At 44.7% G+C, this 20,568-nt stretch overlaps 1 long non-coding RNA gene across 1 annotated transcript; it reads left to right on the forward strand.

Annotated features, from left to right (window-relative positions):
- Positions 1-340: 340 nt before the first annotated feature.
- Positions 341-19,123, forward strand: LOC132208230 (uncharacterized). The gene is made up of 3 exons (XR_009444319.1): positions 341-491; positions 10,899-11,167; positions 15,288-19,123. It is a non-coding gene; the product is annotated as an uncharacterized LOC132208230 (long non-coding RNA).
- Positions 19,124-20,568: the final 1,445 nt, after the last annotated feature.

Consider the following 20,568-nt stretch of genomic DNA (forward strand, 5'->3'; position numbering starts at 1 on the left):
GATGCATTTGTATCACGATTGTGTTTTGTTTCAGTCCTAACATTCAAAGCAGTGTAAGAATGTCTTTGTGCAGCAGGCGAGGTGTGATGAGACTGAGCCTTCATACAATTGCAAGATGTTGAAAATTTGCCATTATTTATTAAAACAGTGATAAATTTCCATGATCAACATTTCTGTTACACTGCAATGATTGTCCCGTGGCATGTAAAATCAGAAAGATACGATAAAATGAGACTGGGTCATATGCAGGGAGAATGTTTGCCTTTCATGTTTATAGAAGTAGTGAAATATTTCCATGAATCTAAGAGTCACTTTTCCGTTCATCGAAGGACACAATCATCGCCTTGGAAGCTTCATCACGATGCTAGTTTGCATTTCTGAAGAGGGAAGAAGAAATCAATGTGCAAATTCAATTCCATGGTTTTGGAAGTCCCATTGAGAACACGATTCATTTGCGCCGGCATAATGCTCTGACCGAGAAAGAATTGAAGGTGAGTTTGTAGTTTGGAAGATTGCAGCAATTTATGCATCAAGTTCTTCATCGATAACGTTCCATTGCTTTCAAACTGCATTTTCCACTCTGCGAGATAATAACTGTTAGAACAAGCAACAGGATGGGTAGGTGGTCTATGGGGAATGCAATGTTACAAAACCCAATCCATTCAACAACATATTTCAGATATGTCAACAAATTAAATATTCCAGCACAGGATAAAACAAGGAAGATGAGAGTGAGGAGGCAATAGTTCTGATGACAAAAGAACAGAAATTTACCTTTCTCCATTCGAGCAAAAAAGCAGGCACACAAATAAATAATCATCTAACAATGCACGTGTGCAACGGAGGCTACAGGGGGACTAAGAATGCCGAATTGTTGTCATGCGTATTGCTGAAAGGGTGATTGAAACAGATTCTGTGGTAAATTTGAAGAAATACAGATAATGCATCTCAGGATGTTGGAGAAGGAACATTTATGGACTGAGGCAAATTGTATTGCCCTTTTCAGGAGTTATTAGGTTCATAATGAATTGAAAGACTTTCTTCCGTGCTGAAAGCTTGAGTTTAGTTGCAGCTGGATCGCAATTTCTGTTCGTGGTAGTATTTAGCAAACTGTTAAAAGTGAATGTCACTGCACAGAATTCCAAACATGACTCCAATCAGTAGAGAAAATATCTAAGGGGTATGATGAGTTGTATCCTCTCATGTTGAACAATGCAGCGACAGCTACAATGGAGGCACTGATGATAATCTTCCAAGAATCCTTAGATTGTGGAAAATTCTCAGAGGATTGAAAGATTGTGAACATAACACTATTATTACAAAGATACTTCGACAAAATAGTAAGGCAGTATTGCCAATTTAGGTGAACCTGGGTAGATGTTCATGCCGGCAATGAAAGATGAAATAACAGGGTACTGAGTGTGCTATAACATGCTACAGAGTTAACATCCTTTTATAAAGGGGAAATAATACTTGACAAACTTGCTCCAGTGCTTTGAGAAGGAAACAAACATTACTGACAAAGGACCACCAGTTGATGATGTACATTGAGATTTCAACAAAGCATTTGATAAGGTACAGCTCATAAGGTGTCTCAAAAGAAAAGAGCCCATGTGTTCAAGGGCAGTATGTTCGGATGGACAGAGGACTGCATCGTAAATAGAAGTGGAGTCGTAGCAGCGGGATGGTAACTTAGAAGTCGTGTACGGCCACAGAGTGAATGCTGCATAGGCCGAACACCTCATGTTGACTGGGTTGATTTCGGAAATGGCGGAGGGGATTGCTATGCTTAAGAATGTTGGGCGGGCTGGGACGACATTCATTGGAGTTTATAAGATTGAAACAAATCTTATTTTTTCAACATTTAAGATGCTTAAGAGGCTTGATGGTGTATATCTGTAGAGATTACTCCCATTTGTGAAAGATTTTACGACCAGAGGCCACATTTTCAAATTGGTTGCCTATTAATTTAGGCGAAGAATTAGTTCTTTCAGGTTGTAGCAATCTATTGAACACTTTAGCAGAAAAGGTTTTAGAGGTAATGCCATTAATTATATGCTCGGCTGAGATGGCCAGGTTAATTTTTAAATCCAGGAACAACGACAATGAGAAAAGGGTAGTCTTTACAGTGGAAGATACTTCAAGGATCCCCTTATTACTACAGAATACAGGGAGGAATTAAACACATCACTACCACACCATCAGTACCATGAGAGAAATAGCAGTAGACAATCTGATGGAGTAAAAGCAGATTCGACTCTTTGCCGTGATGGTTGACTTTCTAAGATTCTAAACAATGAGCTTCAGAGTCGGTGTATGCATTGATTGTAATTTCCCAAAAAGTTTTAGATTCGAGAGAAGCATCTGAGGGCTGGAAAAATGCTGATGTGACATCCCTATTTAAAAAGGAGAGAGGCAAAAAGAAGATAACTACAACCGAACCATCCTAACATCTATTGTTGGAAATATGTGGCAATCAGCGATGAAGAAAATAGTAGCAGGACATTTGGAAAGTCATAATCTAATCAAACAGAATCACCATAGCCTGATGAAAGAGAAATTATGTCTGGCTAATTGTTTTGGTTTTTGGAGGAAGTTTTGGAAGGAGAATTAATAGAGGAAAGCCAGTAAATGTGTTGTGTTTGGACTTGGAGAAAGCATTTGAGAATGTACTCAAAAGTAATAAGCTGAGAGCTGAGGTTTTGAAGGTCGTGTATTGCTAGGGATCAGTATGCTTTGCATGTTCTGGAAGGAGAGATCGCATCTAGAGTGAATGTATATTTTGGTGGCAATGTCTGTGCAGAGTGTAAGAGGTGCCATTTGCTTGTTTTATTTTGCCTGTTAGTTCATAAGCATTTTATTTTGAAACAGGGTAAATTGAAGCCAGAATCAGGGACCCAGAGGGTGAACCAGGCTCATTGTTTGGTGATAGCTAGTGGTTTAAGAATCTATTATCGGGAACTTTGAGATTGAAACTAAGTCGGAGAAATATTTACAGGCTACAAACTAAAAGACCAGAATGTTTTTAAATCAAATTAAGATCGAAGTAATTGAAATGGAGATGCCAGGCCAGACGATGATTTATACCTACGTGACGGGGGAGTGGTCATACCCCATACTCCAGCTCAGGGTTGATGAACTAGAACCTCAGTTTTGACCAATCAACAAATCATGCGGGGGAGAGTTACCAGGGAATGCTGTGCTTCAGGAGGCAGTCAAACACCTTAGATTAACTAGCTGAAACTCGGTCAGTGGCCAGGGACGTGAGAGTGTGACAAAGAACAGGGCAGGTGGAAGGATCCAGGATGTAGTGCAGATGGAACCTTGGCCTTTGATCTTATCTAACAGCTTTGAGATTCTTTCTTCGTGTGTGGATGAGAGTGCAGGGTATAGGGAAGATGAGTAAACTGACTGTAGCACTGTGCTACAGGGGGGACATTCAGGAGGGGATAAAAAGTGTAATGTAGTTATAATCAGAGGTAGTATAGTTTGGGGAATGAACACTGTTCGTTGTGATGAGGATCGAGAGTCTCGAAAGTAGTGTTGCCTGCCTGGTGCCCAGGTTCAGGATATTCTATCTCGGCTACAAAGGAACTTGAAGTGGGAGGAGTAGAAATCCAGCTATTGTGGTCCACACAGGTACCATTGATATGGAAGAAAGAGGAAAGAGGTTCTGCTGAGGGATTATGAGCGCTGAGGTGAGAAAGCAGAACCAGAAATGTAGTAATCTCTGCATTCTTATCTGAGCAATTTGGCACAGTGTGAAGAAAATTCAAGATGTAAATGCATTGTTCAAATGGTGGCATGGCAGAAATGTGTTTGAATTCATGGGACATTGGCATGGGTATGGGGAAGGAGGGAGTTGTTCTGGTGGCATAGGCTCGACAAGAATCATATGGGGACAAGTATCCTGGCAAAAGACAGAGCTAGGTCTCGGGGGTAGAGCGTTAAAATAAAAAGTGTGGAGCGGGTGAGTTCAGTTGCATGGAAAATTATTGAAAAAGTTAGAAGCTGGTAAGTGCTCAGCAAAGTTTCCAGAGCAAGTCATAGGACCAAAAGTATGGAAATGGTCAGGACTCTGACTTCAGGTGCAGCAGATAAGAACGGTGGCCGAAAATGGCGGACTGAGGATCTTGTATTTAATTGCAGGGAGTGTATGAAACAAAGTGAATGAGTTTGTGGTGCAGATTGATCGCTCTGGGTATCACAGAGACATTGTTGTTGGGAAGTAAATATCCAATGATTCATGTCCTATAGAAAGAACAGGCAAATGGTCAGAGATAACCAAATGTGGAGCTGGATGAACACAGCAGGCCAAGCAGCATCTCAGGAGCGCAAAGGCTGACGTTTCGAGTGGAGACCCTTCATCAGAAAAGGGGAATAGGGAGAGGGTTCTGAAATAAATAGGGAGCGAGGGGGAGGCGGATCGAAGACGGTCAGAGGAGAAGATCGGTGGGGAGGAGACACGCGACTTAAAAAGGCCGGGATGGAAACTGTAGACGAGAGGATAGGTGGGGAGGTAGGGAGCTGATAAGTCAGCCCGGGGGGGGACGGACAGGTCAAGAGGGCAGGATGAGTTTAGTACGTCGGAAATGGAGGTGGGTCTTGAGGTGGGAGGAGGGGATAGGTTAGAGGAAGAACAGTTTAGGGAGGCGGGGACGAACTGGGCTGGTTTTGGGATGCAGTGGGGGGAGCGAAGATTTTAAAGCTTGTGAAATCCACATTGATACCATTGAGCTGCAGGGTTCCCAAGCGGAATATGAGTTGCTGTTCCTGCAACCTTCGTTTGGCATCATTTGTGGCACTGCAGGAGGCCCATGTTCAGTTTGGTTATGACTTTTGAGGAATGGATGGTCCCTTGGAGATTGAAATTGGACAAAGATTTCAGGATTTTTTCATGTTCTTGTCTTTCTGTTGCGCCCCTCGGAAAAAAGCAATGAAAGTGCCGTTAATTTTTTTGCATGACGAGCTGCTGCATACTAACCGGTCTCACACCATTAACATCACCTTGTCCTTGTGGATATGGATAAGGTTCTCAAAGCTGACAGAAGATTGAAACCTCTTGGATTATGTGACGATGGTACGTTTCCTTGCGTTTAAAAAAAAAATGCTTGCAGCTTAATGAGCATAATATAGAGCACAGTGGCTCTGGTTAACACTGCTGTGTCAATTCCACCCTTTGGTGACTTTCTGTGTGGAGTTTGCACATTCTCCATGTGCCTGCATGGGTTTTCTCCGGGTGCTCGAGTTTCCTCCCACAGTCAAAAGATGTGCAAGGTCGGTGGATTGGCCATGCTAAATTTCCCAAGGTGTTCAGTGATGTGTCGGTTAGGTGAGTTATAGGTGGATGGGTCTGGGTGGGATGCTGTGAGGGGCAGTGTGGACATGTTGGGCTGACGGACCTGTTTCCACACAGTATGGATTCTCTGATTCATGATTCTATAATTTTACTGAGCGCAAAGGTACAATATTAACTCGTCATATTTGTCTCACCTCTTTACATATTGACAAGAAAGCTTTCATGTCAGTTTCTATGCATTTGCAACTTGTCTGCTGTCTCTAACAAGGCTGACTATATCTCCTTCTCTGATGCACATCTCCTGTCCCCTGACACTGAGAGGTGACACTTGCTTTTCATTCAGTTCAATCAATAAAACAATAGCCTCCATATCAGATCCAGCGGCTTCTCTTAACGCACAGACGCTGTTCTTTTTATCCTCCAGGTATTGACCACTCATCATTTCTAATTCCTCATGTCATCTCTCTCTCATGCTCCCTCTCTCTCTCAGTCTTTATCTCTCCTCTCCCTGTTCTCCCCCATCACTTCACTCACAGGCACAAACAGAAGTTCACAGTCACACGATGTTGCACATGCATATCCTGTCCCTCATGCACAAACACACTACACACACAAAAAAAAAGTCAGGAACACAGTCTCTCACAAACACACTCTGTCACATTCTCACTCATTCATAGTCCATACCGCCACACAGTCGTACACGGTCTTGCACACATTCTGTGGCACACTTGCATGCACTGTCGCAGGATCTTTTGCCAATGCTGTTACTCTCAAGTACACACACACTACCACAAATCTCTCCCTCACACACTGACACTTGCAAATTCGCTTGCTGTCAAGCTCACTCACTCTTAGAGACACTCTCACTCCCTCATGCATGCTGTAACACTTCCCTTCTTGTGCTAACTCTCTTTCACACACTCTTGAGCACAGTCACTGGCACACACATTCTGTCATGCGCACACTCACGCTTTCATGCACTGTCTTTGCACTCTTGAACACAATCATACACTCAACTCTCTCTTGCACACAGTCAATTTGATTTGAGTCGTCATTGTCACATGTGCCCAAGTACAGTGACAAGTTTTCTTCTGCATGCAGTATAGACAGATCATACCATACAAGGCGCATTAGTGAAATGGAACATAGCGACAGCTGCAGAGAAGATGCACAGAGAGCGAGATCAAAATTAGATTTAAACTTTTCAGTGTCCTATTCAGATGTCGAATAACAGCGGTGAAGAAGCTGTTCTTGAATCTTTTCACACATGTATACAAACTTGTTGACACCTTCCCTTCAGAAAAAGGGAGAAGAGAGTGTAATTGGCGGGTGAGAAGGGCCTTTGATTATGTCAGTTTCTTTCCCGAGGCAGCAGGAAGTAAAGGTGGAATCAACGAATGGAAGGCTGGTTTGCATGATGGACTATGCTGTGTTCATGACTCTGTAGTTTCTTGTGGTCTTAGGAAAAGCTGTTGCCAAACCATGCCGTGACATGCATCCAGATAGGATGCTTTCTCTGGTACATAAATGAAAGTTGACCTTGTGGACACACCGAATTACTTTAGCCTGCTGGGGAAATAGAGACATTGGTGTGCGCTTTTGCCCATTGCGACGATCTGGGTGGACCAGGAGAGATTGTTGGTGATCGACACTCTCAACTATCTCCACCTCAGCAACATCTCTCTCACTGCCTGATGCAGGCGCTCACACACTCTCACATTCTGTAGCCTATTCTGTTTGTCTGTCTGTCTGTGTCTCTCTCTCTCTCTCTCTCTCTCTCTCTCACAGTCTCTCTCTGTCTCGCGCTCTCTGTCTCTCTCGCGCTCTCTCTGTCTCTCTCGCGCTCTCTCTGTCTCTCTCGCGCTCTCTCTGTCTCTCTCGCGCTCTCTCTGCCTCTCTCGCGCTCTCTCTGCCTCTCTCGCGCTCTCTCTGTCTCTCTCGCGCTCTCTCTGTCTCTCTCGCGCTCTCTCTGTCTCTCTCGCGCTCTCTCTGTCTCCACCCCCCACCCCCACCCCCCAGCAACCCCTCTGGCTTTGCCTGTCTCTCTCTTTCTCTCTCTCCCACACACACCCACTATTTTCTCAGTCTTCCATGGTATCTGAATTGTTGGAAGAATTAACTTAGACTGAGCGTGGATTTTCTCCCAATATAGTTATGACAAAGCAGAACCAATTCTGCCTGGAAGAAGAAAGACAGGAGCATAATAATTAGGGATTGTTTTGCTAGAGGAACCGTGCTGTGATATGCATCCAGATAGGATGCTTTCTGTGGTACATCAGTGAAAGTTGCCCTTGTGGACACATGGAATTGCCTTCGCCTCCTGGGAAGTAGAGACAACGGTGTGCTTTTTTGCCCATTGCGATGATCTGGATGGACCAGTGAACTAATCTAAGCCCATCCCCCCGACACGATCCCATTATCATCCATATGCTTATCCAAGGACTGTTGAAATGCCCCTAATGTGGCTGAGCTAACTGCATTGGCAGGCAGGGGGTTCCACATCCTTACCACTCTCTGAGTAAAGAACCTGCCTCTGACATCTATCTCAAATCTATTACCCCTCACTGTTTAGCTGTGCCCCCTCATACAAGCTGATGTCATCATCCTCGGAAAAAGACCCTCACTGTCCACCCGATCTCATCCACTTGTCATCTTGTATGTCTCTATTAAATCCCCTCTGACCCACCTTCTCTCCAATGAGTACAGACCCAAGTCCCTCAGCCTTTCTTCAGAAGACCTTCGCTCCAGACCAGGCCACATCTCCTCTGCACCTTTTCCAATGCTTCCGCATCCTTCCTGCAATGGGGCGACCAGAACTGTACGCAATATTCCAAATGAGACCGCACCAGCTTTTTGGACAGTTGCAGCATGACATCACAGCTCTGGATCTCAATCCCACTGCCAATAAAACCTAAAACACCGTAAGCCTTCTTCACAGCACTATCAACCTGGATGGCAATTTTCAGGGATCGACATAGATGGACACCCTCTGCACAGCAACACGACCAAGAATCTTTCCATTGACCCAATATTCTGCCTTCTTATTATTCATCCCAAAGTGAATCACCTCACATTTATCCGCATTGAACTCCATCTGCCACCTTTCCGCCCAATTCAGCAGTTCATCCAAAGTCTACCGGTAACCTGCAACATTCTTCCACATTGTCCACCACTCCACTGACTTTAGTGTCAGCTGCAAACTTACTAACCCATCTACCAATGCCTCCGTCCAAGTCACTTATGAAAATGACAAACAGCAGTGATCCCAAAATAGATCCTTGAGACACATCACTAGGAACCAGACTCCAGGCTGAATATTTTCTATCAAGCACCACTGGTTGCCGCCTTAGCCAAAGCCAGTTTCTAATCCAACCTGCTAAATCTCCCTCAATCCCATGTCTCCATGTTTTCTCCAATAGCCTACCATGTGGAACCTTATCGAAGGCTTCACTGAAGTCCACGTACACCACGTCAACTGCCCGACCCTCATCCACGTGCTTGGTCACCTTCCAAAATTACTCAATGACGCTTGTGAGACACGACCTGCCCTTGACAAATCCATGTTGACTATCTCCCATCAAATTGGTGCTTGCTCGATGATTATAAATCCTATCTCTTATAATCCTTTCCAAAACATTTCCTACAACAGACGTAAGGCTCACTGGGTTTGTAATTACCTGGGGCATCTCTACTGCCCTCTTTGAACAAGGGCACAACATTTGCAACCCTCCAGCCTTCTGGTACGAAACCTGTAGACAATGAGGATTCAAAGATCAAGGCCAAAGGCTCCGCCTCCTCCTCCGTGGCCTCCCAGAGAATCTGAAAGTTTCGAAGGATGCTGCGTTGTATCCGGAGGTTGGTGGGGTGGTACGTCAGGACGAGGGAGACTTTGTTTTGGTTGTTGTTGCGGGGTGGGGTGAGAGGGATTTGTTGCAGGAAATGCTGGAGACACGGTCGAGGGCGTTATCAACCACAGAGCGGGGCAAGTTGTGGTCCTTGAAAAATGAGGACGTCTGAGATATACAGGAATAGAATACCTCATCCTGGGAGCGCAGATGCAGAGGCAAAGGAATAGGGAATTGGGGATGAAGTGTTGCGGGAATATGGTGGGAGGAGGTGTATTCTTGGTAGCTGTGGGAATTGGTGGACTTGAAATGGATATTTGTTTCTCAGTGGTTGGAAATAGAGAGGTCCAGGTAGGAGAGAGAGGTATCAGAGATTGTCCAGGTTAACTTCAAGTTCGGGAGGAAGGTGTTGGTGAAGTGGATGAACTGTTAGAGCCCGTTGTGGGAACACGAGGCGGTGCCGATACAGTCATCAATGGAACGGAGGAAGAGGTGGGGTTGAGGGCCAGTGTAGGTACGGAAGAGGGAGCGTTCCATGTAACCTCCAAAGAGGCAGGCATCGCTTGGGCCCATGTGGCTACCCTGGCCACCCCGTTTGTCTGTTGGAAGTGGGAGGAATTGAAAGAGAAACTGTTGAGGGTTGTTCAAGGACCGGAACTTCCCCCTCCTCAGTGGTCAAAAACGCCCTCGACCGTGTCACCCGCATTTCCCACACCTCATCCCTCACACTCGCTCCCCATAATAACTACCAAAACAGTGCCCTCCTCGCCCTCGCGTACCACCCCACCAACCTCCGGATTCAATGCCTCGTCCTCCGACCCTTCTGCCATCTGCAATCCGACCCCACCACCAAAGACGTTTTTCCCACCACCCTCAGGTGACTCCCTGATCCGCTGCACACTCCCCTCGGCTGCATCCAAAACCAGCCCACCTATCCCTTCCTGCAACCTCAAACCCCACCCCCATTTCCTACCTCCTAACCTCTTCCCGCCCCCGAGACCTGTTCGTCCTCCCCGGACTGACCTATCCCCTCCCTACCTCCCCACCTACACTCACCTCGACTGGCTCCATCCCCACCTCTTTAAGTTGTCTGTCTCCTCTCCACCTAACTTCTCCTCTATCCATCTTTGATCCGCCTCCCCCTCTCTCGCTATTTATTTCAGAACTCTCTCCCCCTCCCCCTTTTCTGATGAAAGGTCTTGGCCCAACATGTCAGTTTTGGTGCTCCTAAGATGCTGCTTGGCCTGCTGTGTTCATCCAGCTGTGCACTTTGGTATCTCTACATCTCTTAACAACCTCATTAAGTGAGTTCTAGAGAGAACTGTGCAGGGTAGACTTTGGGTTTATCATTCTAACTTGCCAGTCCTGAAAGATGAAAGTTGGTTTGTGTTGGATGTTTGTCTCATAGCTACGAAAGATACACTGAAAGGATTTTTCAAATCTTTTGTTGAGAATTGTACCCATTTAGTCAGTAATCCTTTTCCTTTTTTAAAGCTTCCTTGGTAGTGACAAATTTCAAATATCTGCGGAATTTTATTTGGCTTTGTATTGGTTCTCTGTGATTATCTGTTAATGACTCGACGACCTGCTAGCTGATTACAGAATTTATCATTGATGTGCTTCAGTCTTATAATATATATCCCAATTTCAGGAGAAAGTCCAGAGAGACCTTTTAAAGGAAAGGGGTTTCGAAAGAAAATCTATCGATCAAAATCATGAATAGTTGATAAATTATTTGCATTTCATATTTCCAGAACCTACCCCGGAAGAGAGAGCCCAGAGAATTGCCAAAGCTGTCCGCAAACAGTCAACAGAAGTGAAGGAAAATTGGGAGCAATTGAAAACCCGTGCAAGCAACTGGCAGAAACAGGTGGAAAAGGCGTAGGAGAAACTTCAAGAACTGCAGAAAGCTCTGGATGATCTTGAGGCTCATGTGATAACAGCTGAGGGGGTCCACACTGATTGGCAACCTGTGGGTGACCTGCTTATTGACTCATTGCAGGATCACATTGATAAAACCACAGTAAGTGCAATTACATTACACTTCACTTATGAACAGATGTAACCACAATGTTGTATGGAGACGATCAGTAATATGAGTACTTCAGTAATATTGATTGAATGGTTGTTAACTTAATTTGCAAATTAAAACTTAGTTGAGCATGCCTTCTGATGATATCACAACATGAATATCAGTATAATTGAGGATTTTATTAGTCAGTGACATCAGCTGAGTTATCTGCTTGTTGCCATGTTATCAGGGTTAAAGGTAAAGTCTTTGCACGCCATTTGGCGACTCCTTGGAGAGAGACAACTGGTTATGATTTAACCTGAAGATGACCACGCCTCAGTCAAGTAGAGCGGTTGAGGCGAAGACCCTTTGTGGTAAGCTCACTGGTATGGCAATTGAGCCCTCTCTGCAGGGCATCAGTCTGCATCAAAAACCAACCGTTCAGCCAACTGAATTTGAATAGAGTTTAGGATTGGAGAGCAATCCATGCAATTATTTTTTTTAATGAATGTTTCTCACTGAGACTCTCTCACTGGCAAACTTTTTAAAAGCCAGCTCAGCCATACAGGCGAGATCAGTTCCTGATCTCAGCTGAATTTTTTGACCTGGGGTGGGTCTGCGTTCGGAGTTCAGTGATTGGAATGAATTCTCATTAAGTTAGCGAGAGGGATACTGCACGTGAATAGATCGATGTTTTGAGCAGAGGACGAGATATGAGCAAAAGTTTAATTGATGTGGAAGACCAGCCACAATCATCATTGACGGTGGAGCAGGCTCGAGCGTCCATGCAACATTGTGCTGCCGCTATTTGACTTGTTCTGTGGAAAGGAAGGAAAATGGTCAAAGTGTCAAAAATGATGAAGACCACATCATTCTACAACCTCAAAATTTGATTGTGTTCAGCATATTATCACTCCTGGTACCCCTAAATCCTGGTCTATCATCTCAGCAGCTCGACTCTGCCCATAAGCTGGTTACTTTTGACATTTTTGAGGGATCTTCCCAAGTCTGAAAATCATTTCTGTTTTTGTAGAATCAGAGTTGGCCAGTGTGGAAGGAGGTCGTTTGGCATATCATAGCTCTTTGAAGTAACTCCCCAATTCGTCCCCCTCTGCTTGGCAATGACTTCAACCACTTATAAAATCTCTTTAATGGAGGGAAACTTTGAAGGCGTCTGAAAGGAGTATTCACGATCCCAGAATACAACTGAGCCTTATTAAGTTCTTAGTTTTGACGATCAAGAGCTTGATGAAAGAGGATTGTTTTAAAAAGTGCCTTAAAAGAGGAAACGTACAGAGGCTAAGATGTGTAGGAAGTTAGCGAGTTTTGAGAAGATTTGTTGCTTGGGTTGAGGTTCGGGATGTGAGTTTGCTCGCTGAAGGTGCAGGAAGTCTCTTGTTGGGTTTGAAGCCGACACAATTAAATGTTTGGCAACTAGTAGTGGGCCGTTTGAAATCAAGAGTGGGCAAGAGGACATAATTAGACGAGTGCAGATATCCTGAAGTATGGTTGGACTGGTGGAGATTACCAAAATAGCCATAGGCATAGCCAAGGAATGATTTGGAAACAAAAATGAGAATTTAATAAAATTACCGTTAATAGTGTCAGTCAGGTAGAAAGTACAGAGAATAGGATTTGGTTCAAGGTGAGACTCGGGCAGTGGAGTTTTAGACGACGTCAAGTTTTCAATGGGCAAATGTGGGACTCCAACAGGGAATGCATTGGAATTGTCAGGTCCAGAAGTGAAGTAGTTCCAGATGAAGGTTTCACTGCTAATGAGCCAAGACAAGAGACAGGTAGGCAGGATTGAAAAGGTGTAAAGAGACAGCTTGAGGGATTGCATGAATGTGTTGTTGGACGTTCATCATGGGATAAACAAGATGCCAAGGTTGTGCTGAGACAAGCGTAATATTACATTGTTGCCAAGGCGGAGTAATGCAATCAGTAGGTAGTGAATAGAGATTGGTGTGGGGACCACAAAGTGGTCTTCCCAGTTTTAAATTGTTATCTCTGCATAGTTGCGCAACTTTATGTTCTGTTCAAAAGGCATTACTGACAAGGAAACAGAAGTTAGCCATTTGTTTACTTGTCAATATATCTTGATTTTTCCACCATCTTCTCCAATTATTAACACAACATGTGCACTGTACGAACTGAACCGTTCAAACCTTAAAAGGAAATGTTAAAATTGTGGAATATAAAGTTAAATTTATTTCATTGAAAATTTAAATAAATTACATGAAGGTTTGACCAAGACTGCAAGGAATTAGATGGAACACCAGATGAATAAAACAAGCAGTGGGAAGGTGGTATTAGCTGGATGTTCCTGAAGAAAGAGAACACAGCCAACCTTTCTTCCATCAGGGGGATGAATTGTGTGGTGTCAGACACAGTCGATTCAATCATTCCTTCTGTCTTTACTGTCTGACTATACAATGGTTGTAATATTTCCTTTTTTAAATGCTCAAGGTTCGACATACTTCACTTGACATTCTCATTTTATAAATTTTAAGAAGTTGACTTATTGTCAAGTCACGGTAGGATTGAAAACACATTCTATAACTGTTTGAAGTCAGAAATCACATGACACCACCTTGTCGTCCAACAGGTTCATTTGAAATCACACAAGCTTTTGGAGTGCAGCCCCTTCATCAGGTGCAGTTAGTGAGGTGACCACACAGACACACAGCTTATAAGCAGAGAGATCAAAAGATCATAGAATTGGCGTGAGTGGAGTGTCAGATAATAACTCTATACAGGTGACCAAGAGTGTTAGAGGCAAGTAAAGCGTTTATAAAGTCCATGTCAGTGCTGTGTTGTCATGATAATCAGGCAGCGCAACAGGAATGTACAAAAGGTGACATCTCAGGTCAGACTCTGACTTGTAGTTTCGAGGCTTGTGTTCAGAATCTGTCTTAGAGTTTTCACCTTTATTCCAAAAGCAAGAATTTATAAGATACCACACTGACTGTAACTACAAGTTGTGTGTTTCTTCAACAAAATATCTGCAAACAAACAAACATCCTGGATGAAGACTTATTATCTGACACTCCACTCACACCAGTTGTATGATGTTTTGATCTGTCTGCTTATCAATTGTGTGACTGTGTGTTTTCCTCCCTGACCGCACCTGATGAAGGGACTGCACTCCGAAAGCTTGTGTGATTTCAAATAAACCTGTCAGATTATAACCTGATGTCATGTGAGCTCTGACTTTGTCCATCCTCGTCCAACACCAGCACCTCCACATTATAACTGTTTGGAACCAAGTCAGTGCAACAGGCATATGTCGAACATTTGACTTCGGAAGAATGCCTAGTGCTGAAAAATTCATTAATAACAAAGGATTTCTTCATTGTGCCATCTATCGTAACATGCTGCGTCTCACAGTCATAATGAAAGGATGGCCACTTCAATTTAGCAGGGCCAAGAACAGTTATGGACATTTTTAGCATGGGAGGAGGCCATTCAACCTATTTTATCTGTCCCAGCTCTCTCCCAGCACAAGAAAATTAATCCTTCTCTCGAACTCATTCCACATATTTCACAGAATTGAAATATATAGGTACATATTTAGGAGATTTTAACATCAAGTGAGCAGTTCTTGCACTTCACCTTGTCACTAAAAATGGAAAACTTGACTTACAAAGAGTGGGTCTTTATTTTGTTCTGTTTTGATGATGAAGCAGATGCAAGTCGAAGTGCTGGAACTGGCCTCTTGAACTTAGCAACTGTTCAACGTGTATAAAATGAATTCAGTGCACATCTACTAAAAGCAGTTTTATGGAAGGAAAAGGTACCAAAGAAGATTTGGTGTATTGTGCTTGATGCTATTATACGCCAACCTGTGAAAACAGAACTCTACGACTGTGAGTGTTGAGTTCTGAGAGGGGGCTATCTTGTTTGAATGTACATTGCTAAGCTTAGGCCTATTTTCCCAACAGCAAAATTGGTAATCCAGCAAGAAATGGCTATTTCTCACATTTGTTGGCTGTAAGTGTCTGTTTAAAGTTTCCTTATATACAGGTGCTTAACCTGCTTTTACAGTTTGAACATTTATTATGCTAATGAAAATTTTTTGAATGGTTTCACCTCCAGTTTTCCTCTTTATACATATTTGGTATTTTTTCAGGGTAAGGACTATCTGCAAAATCTGAGATTGGGTTTTGAAAGACAGCAGCCTTTGTTTTGGAGAGATAATGGGAACTGCAGATGCTGGAGAATGCGAGATAACACCGTGTGGAACTGGACGAAGACAGCAGGCCAAGCATCATCTTAGGAGCACAAAAGCTGATGTTTCGGGCCGAGAACCACCTTCAGAAAATGGGGAGGGGGTGCGGGTTCTGGATTAAATAGGGAGAGAGGGGGAGGCGGATGGAAGATGGATGGAGGAGAAGGTAGGTGGAGAGGAGAGTATGGGTAGGGAGGCAGGGAGGGGATAGGTCAGTCTGGGGAGGCGGGACAGGTCAAGGGAGCGGGATGAGGGGAAATAGGGGTGCGGCATGAGGTGGGAGGGGGGATGGGTGAGAGGAAGAATAGGTTAGGGAGGCGGGGACGAGCTGGGCTGGTTTCGGGACTCAGTGGGAGGACAGGAGATTTGGAAGCTTGTGAAATCCACACTGATACCATTGGGCTGCAGGGTTCCCAAGCAGAATATGAGTTGCTGTTCCTGCAACCTTCGGGTGGCGTCATTATGGCACTGCAGGAGGCCCAGGTTGGACGTGTCCTCTCAGGAATGGGAGGGGGAGTTGAAATGGTTAGTGACTGGGAGGTGCAGTTGTTTATTGCAAACTGAGCGTAGGTGTTCTGAAAAGCGGTCCCCAAGCCTCTGCATTGTTTCCCCAATGTAGAGGAAGCCACAACGGGGACAGCGGATGTTTTGGATATTTCTTCAGCATTGATTTTCATTCAGAGTTGGTTCGATTTTGCTGAAGCAATAGACATAACTCACTATGACGTAGACAATGTCAGAGTTAATGTTTCGCGTCCTGTGACCCTTCCTCAGATCTCACTCTTCACTGATGCTGCCAGACCTGCTGAGCTTTTCCAGCAACTTCTGCTTTTGTTGCTGATTTACAGTGCCCACAGTTCTTTTGTTTTTTACAACACAGACAAAACTTGATCTCTGCAGGAAGCATGATGCTGCATTCTCCAACTTCCCTGGCCTTTTGTAATATAATATTGTCTTTTTAGGACAGAAGTGGCTTTTTTTTTGTTTTAACTTCTGCACATGCTTTCTATGCAGGTTAAAAGTCTACACCTTTTCAGTTCACTGCAGTGCTGCATAATGAAGACTTGGAACAATTTTTTTTATGAAGTAGAAAATCAGTGTGGTTTGTTTTCCAAAATGTGATGTGTAAGTGCAACACTTAACAGTGTGTTCATCAAACTATTGTTTCCTTTGATCTTTGTGTTGCAGAAATTTCTAGAATCATTTCATATATATTTTTCTTGATATATTTTAGCAGCTTTCCTGGAGCAAGTCTGTTTTCCTTCGGATGAGACGACTTTCAGACATACTCCCTTTATTATGAGATATAATTGGGGTAAAATGAGGAGGATTTTTATTCACTGAGACACACATGACTATATGTTTAAATCATTGGAAAATGCATTCTGTTAGGACTGTCATGTTATCTGGTGTTTGGACCAGGCTTTCCGATTAAATGCAAGTGATGAAGGATGCTAATGATGCCACATGTTATTACAAGAGGAAATGAACTTCCAAGTAAGGATTTTATGCCACATTTATACACAGCATGGACCACGCAGCATGGATGCAGTGACTGAGTGAAATGGGATGCAGTGGCTGTGGGAAATGGGATGCAGTGACGGAGTGAAATGGGATGCCGTGACAGAGTGAAATGGGATGCTCACAGCGAATTGCCCCCTCCATCCTGACCCTCTCGCAGCGACCTGACCCGCTCACACTGACTCGCCCCTGCAGTCCTGACCCGCTCACAGTGACTAGCCCCTGCAGTCCTGACCAGCTCACAGCGACTTCTCTCTGCAGTCCTGACCCACTCACAGCGACCTACCCCTCCGTGCTGACCCGCTCAGAGTTGCCCCTGCAGTCCTGACCCCCCTCACAGTGACCTGCCCCCTCACTCCTGACCCGCTCTGCATTGAGGAAACCAAGCGGAGGCTTGGGGACCGCTTTGCAGAACACCTCCGCTCGGTTCGCAACAAACAACTGCACCTCCCAGTCGCAAACCATTCTAACTCCCCCTCCCATTCCTTAGACGACATGTCCATCATGGGCCTCCTGCAGTGCCACAATAATGCCACCCGAAGGTTGCAAGGACAGCAACTCCTCATCCGCTTGGGAACCCTGCAACCCAATGGTATCAATGTGGACTTCACAAGCTTCAAAATCTCCCCCTCCCCAACTGCATCCCAAAACCAGCCCAGTTCTTCCCCTCCCGCTACTGCATCACAAAACCAGCCCAGCCTGTCTCCGCCTCCCTAACCTGTTGTTCCTCTCACCCATCCCTTCCTCCCACCTCAAGCCACACCTCCATTTCCGACCGACCACCTCATCCTGCCTCCTTGACTTGTCCGTCTTCCCTGGACTGACCTATCCCCTCCCTCCCTCCTCACCTGTACTCTCCTCTCTACCGATCTTGTTTTCTCTCCATCTTCGGTCCGCATCCCCCCCTCTCCCTATTTATTCCACTTCCCTCTCCCATCCCCCTCTCTGATGAAGGGTCTAGGCCTGAAATGTCAGCTTTTGTGCTCCTGAGATGCTGCTTGGCCTGCTGTGTTCATCCAGCTCCACACTTTGTTATTTTGGATTCTCCAGCATTTGCCATTATCAGTGGCCTTTCCTCTTTGTCAAAGTTTGTGCAAAAGCAACACGATATGGGGCGGCACGGTGGCTCAGTGATTAGCTCTGCAGCTTCACAGCACTGGGGACTCAGGCTCAATTCCAGCCTCAGGCAACTGTTTGTGTGGAATTTGCACCTTGACCCTGTGTCTGCGTGGGTTTCTTCCAGGTGCTCCGGTCTCCTCCCACAGTCCAAAGAGGTGCACGCTAGGTGGATTGGCCATGCTAAATTGCCCATAGTGTTCAGGGGCGTGGGTCTGGGTGGGATGCTCCAAGGTTTGGTGTGCAGTTGTTGGGCCAAAGGGCCTGTTTCCACACTGTAGGGAATCTAAACAATCCTGTTCCCACATCTCCATGTTATAACCCTGCTGCGCACTGCACACAGAGATGTTTGATAACAAAAGGATAACAATAATATTCAAACCCAGTGCTGGAGATGTATTTTAAATACACTGAGGCCAGTGTCGATCTCCAATTCAACTTTTATTTACAAATGAACTGTCTTCAACTTTAGCACTGCCTCATTCAGAGATAGTTGCCAGGGTGTCAGCATCTCTGACCCTCACACGACTTAGCTGTCAGTCAGGGCTCCCTGATTGGGGCTGTTAATGTGGACCAGTCAGGCAACTCATATTCTGTGAGGTTCAACTGGCCGACCTGGTCACAAACCAGTGCGGTGTGTTCATCGAAAATCAAACATGTACTAGAAAGGTACCATTACATACCAGTGCAAAGGAAGGCATGAGGCTAAACTGGGGAGGGAAGGGAACTGCTTATTGGGGGTGGCTCAGAGAGTGGAAGAAAATCGAATGGGAAGAAGACCATTTGAGACTGAGGGAGAGAGATGTAATTGCCTGAATGAGGCATTCCAATTGCGAAATGGATTTTTGTGTGTACACCCTGTTCAGTTTCCCCGATCTTAATCTGTCCTCCTCTTTAAATCATTCGTATCTGAAATTTCTGTATCATTTCCAAATGCTCTGTCTCTAATGTTATGCTGTTGGAATTGTTTGAACTGCAGAGATATCATTTATTTGCACAAATGTGTTCAGTGAAATGAGTTGCATGCTATATATGTATTATTCTTCCTGATTCTATTATACGCATACAAATTAAAGTTAGTTCCACTTTTGAACAACAAACTGCTTTTAGATGTATGATGTATCTCATTTGCCTGCCACTTAGTCTTGTTGATGAGTTGTGTTTCTGTTTTGTGAAGAAATTTGAATGAGCTGGAGCACTAATGGCAATGCCCAATGTGGTGATATTCCAACATTGCAGCTGGAAGGTGGGGCGGGGAGGGGGATGGGTTTCACAAGAACTGTTACAGAGGGAAATGGAGAGACAGGTGATGTCTGTGGCAGCACCGAGACAGTGAGGAGAATGAAATGCAGCCTGAAGGGGAATCTGGCTGCATTCTCCCAGGCACGGGCTGAATGGAAGAGGACAGAAAGGATTCGCTCAGAGGAAGAGTAGATGAGACTGGACTGATTATGAAACAGGCAATCATCATTGGCAAGTCACTGATAGGAGGGTGAATCAATCGGGCTCACTTTAAGACTGTTTACAGTTACCATATAGTTCCTGGGAGATGTGTAGATCAGGCCAGGCTCATACAGAAACGCTTCCCGGAGTAATTAACATGTAGACCCCACTGGGAAAGAGTGAGGGGTTGGCCGTCCTGCTACCACTGATGCACTGAAAGCTTGGGGCATAAGTGGGACGATGGGGCTGCTGCTGCCGAGGCACAGTCGGAAAGGACCACTGAGATTTTCCTGCTGAAGGTAAATGGGGGTCCATTCAGTCCTCGGACCCTCCCCGTGTCTCACATGTATGTAAATAGTTTTGTTGTATGTCTAAGAGAGGTCTTTGGTTTGTTGGGTGGAGCCAAAGTCCAATGCTTTATTTGTTTATTTGATATGCAGCTGGACAGAAGGCAACTGCAGTTGTGACATTGTACATATACAAAGAGATTTCTTGTGAAAAAGGTGGATTTTTCAAATCAGAAATGTGACTGGGAGGAGTGTGGATGAGCCCAGGCGCACTGTGGGTCTGGTTACGGTCACCATATTGTCACTAAGATGTGTGTATATGAGGCATGGCTGGCTGTGAGACTGTGAAAAATCACTAATTAATAGGAGTTTGTTTCTTCAATTATTTGTTGGATGTGTGTGTCACTGACTGGTGACTTCAGCCTTATCTTTTGCACTGATGTGCTGGGCTCTTCCATCATTGAGGATGGGGATATGTGTGGAGTCTTCACGTCCAATCAGTTGTTTAATTGTGCACCACAGTAAATGACGAGATGTGGCAGGACTGCAGAGCTCAGATTTGATCCATTGATGGTGGGGTCACTTTGCTGTGTCTATCACTTGCTGGCTATGCTGTTTGGCGGCTTCACCAGGTTTCTTTATTTATTCATTCACAGGACAAGGGCATCATAGAATAGAATCAGAGGATCCCTACAGTGTTTTGGTATTTCCAGGGGGTCCCGGGAGGGGCGGTGTGTCGGTATTTCCAGGGGGTCTCAGGGAGTATGTCAAGATTTACAGTGGGTCGCAGGGAGTTTGCCTGTACAGGGGTCTGG

This window comes from Stegostoma tigrinum, unplaced genomic scaffold, assembly GCF_030684315.1.
Source record: "Stegostoma tigrinum isolate sSteTig4 unplaced genomic scaffold, sSteTig4.hap1 scaffold_321, whole genome shotgun sequence".
NCBI lineage: Eukaryota > Metazoa > Chordata > Chondrichthyes > Orectolobiformes > Stegostomatidae > Stegostoma > Stegostoma tigrinum.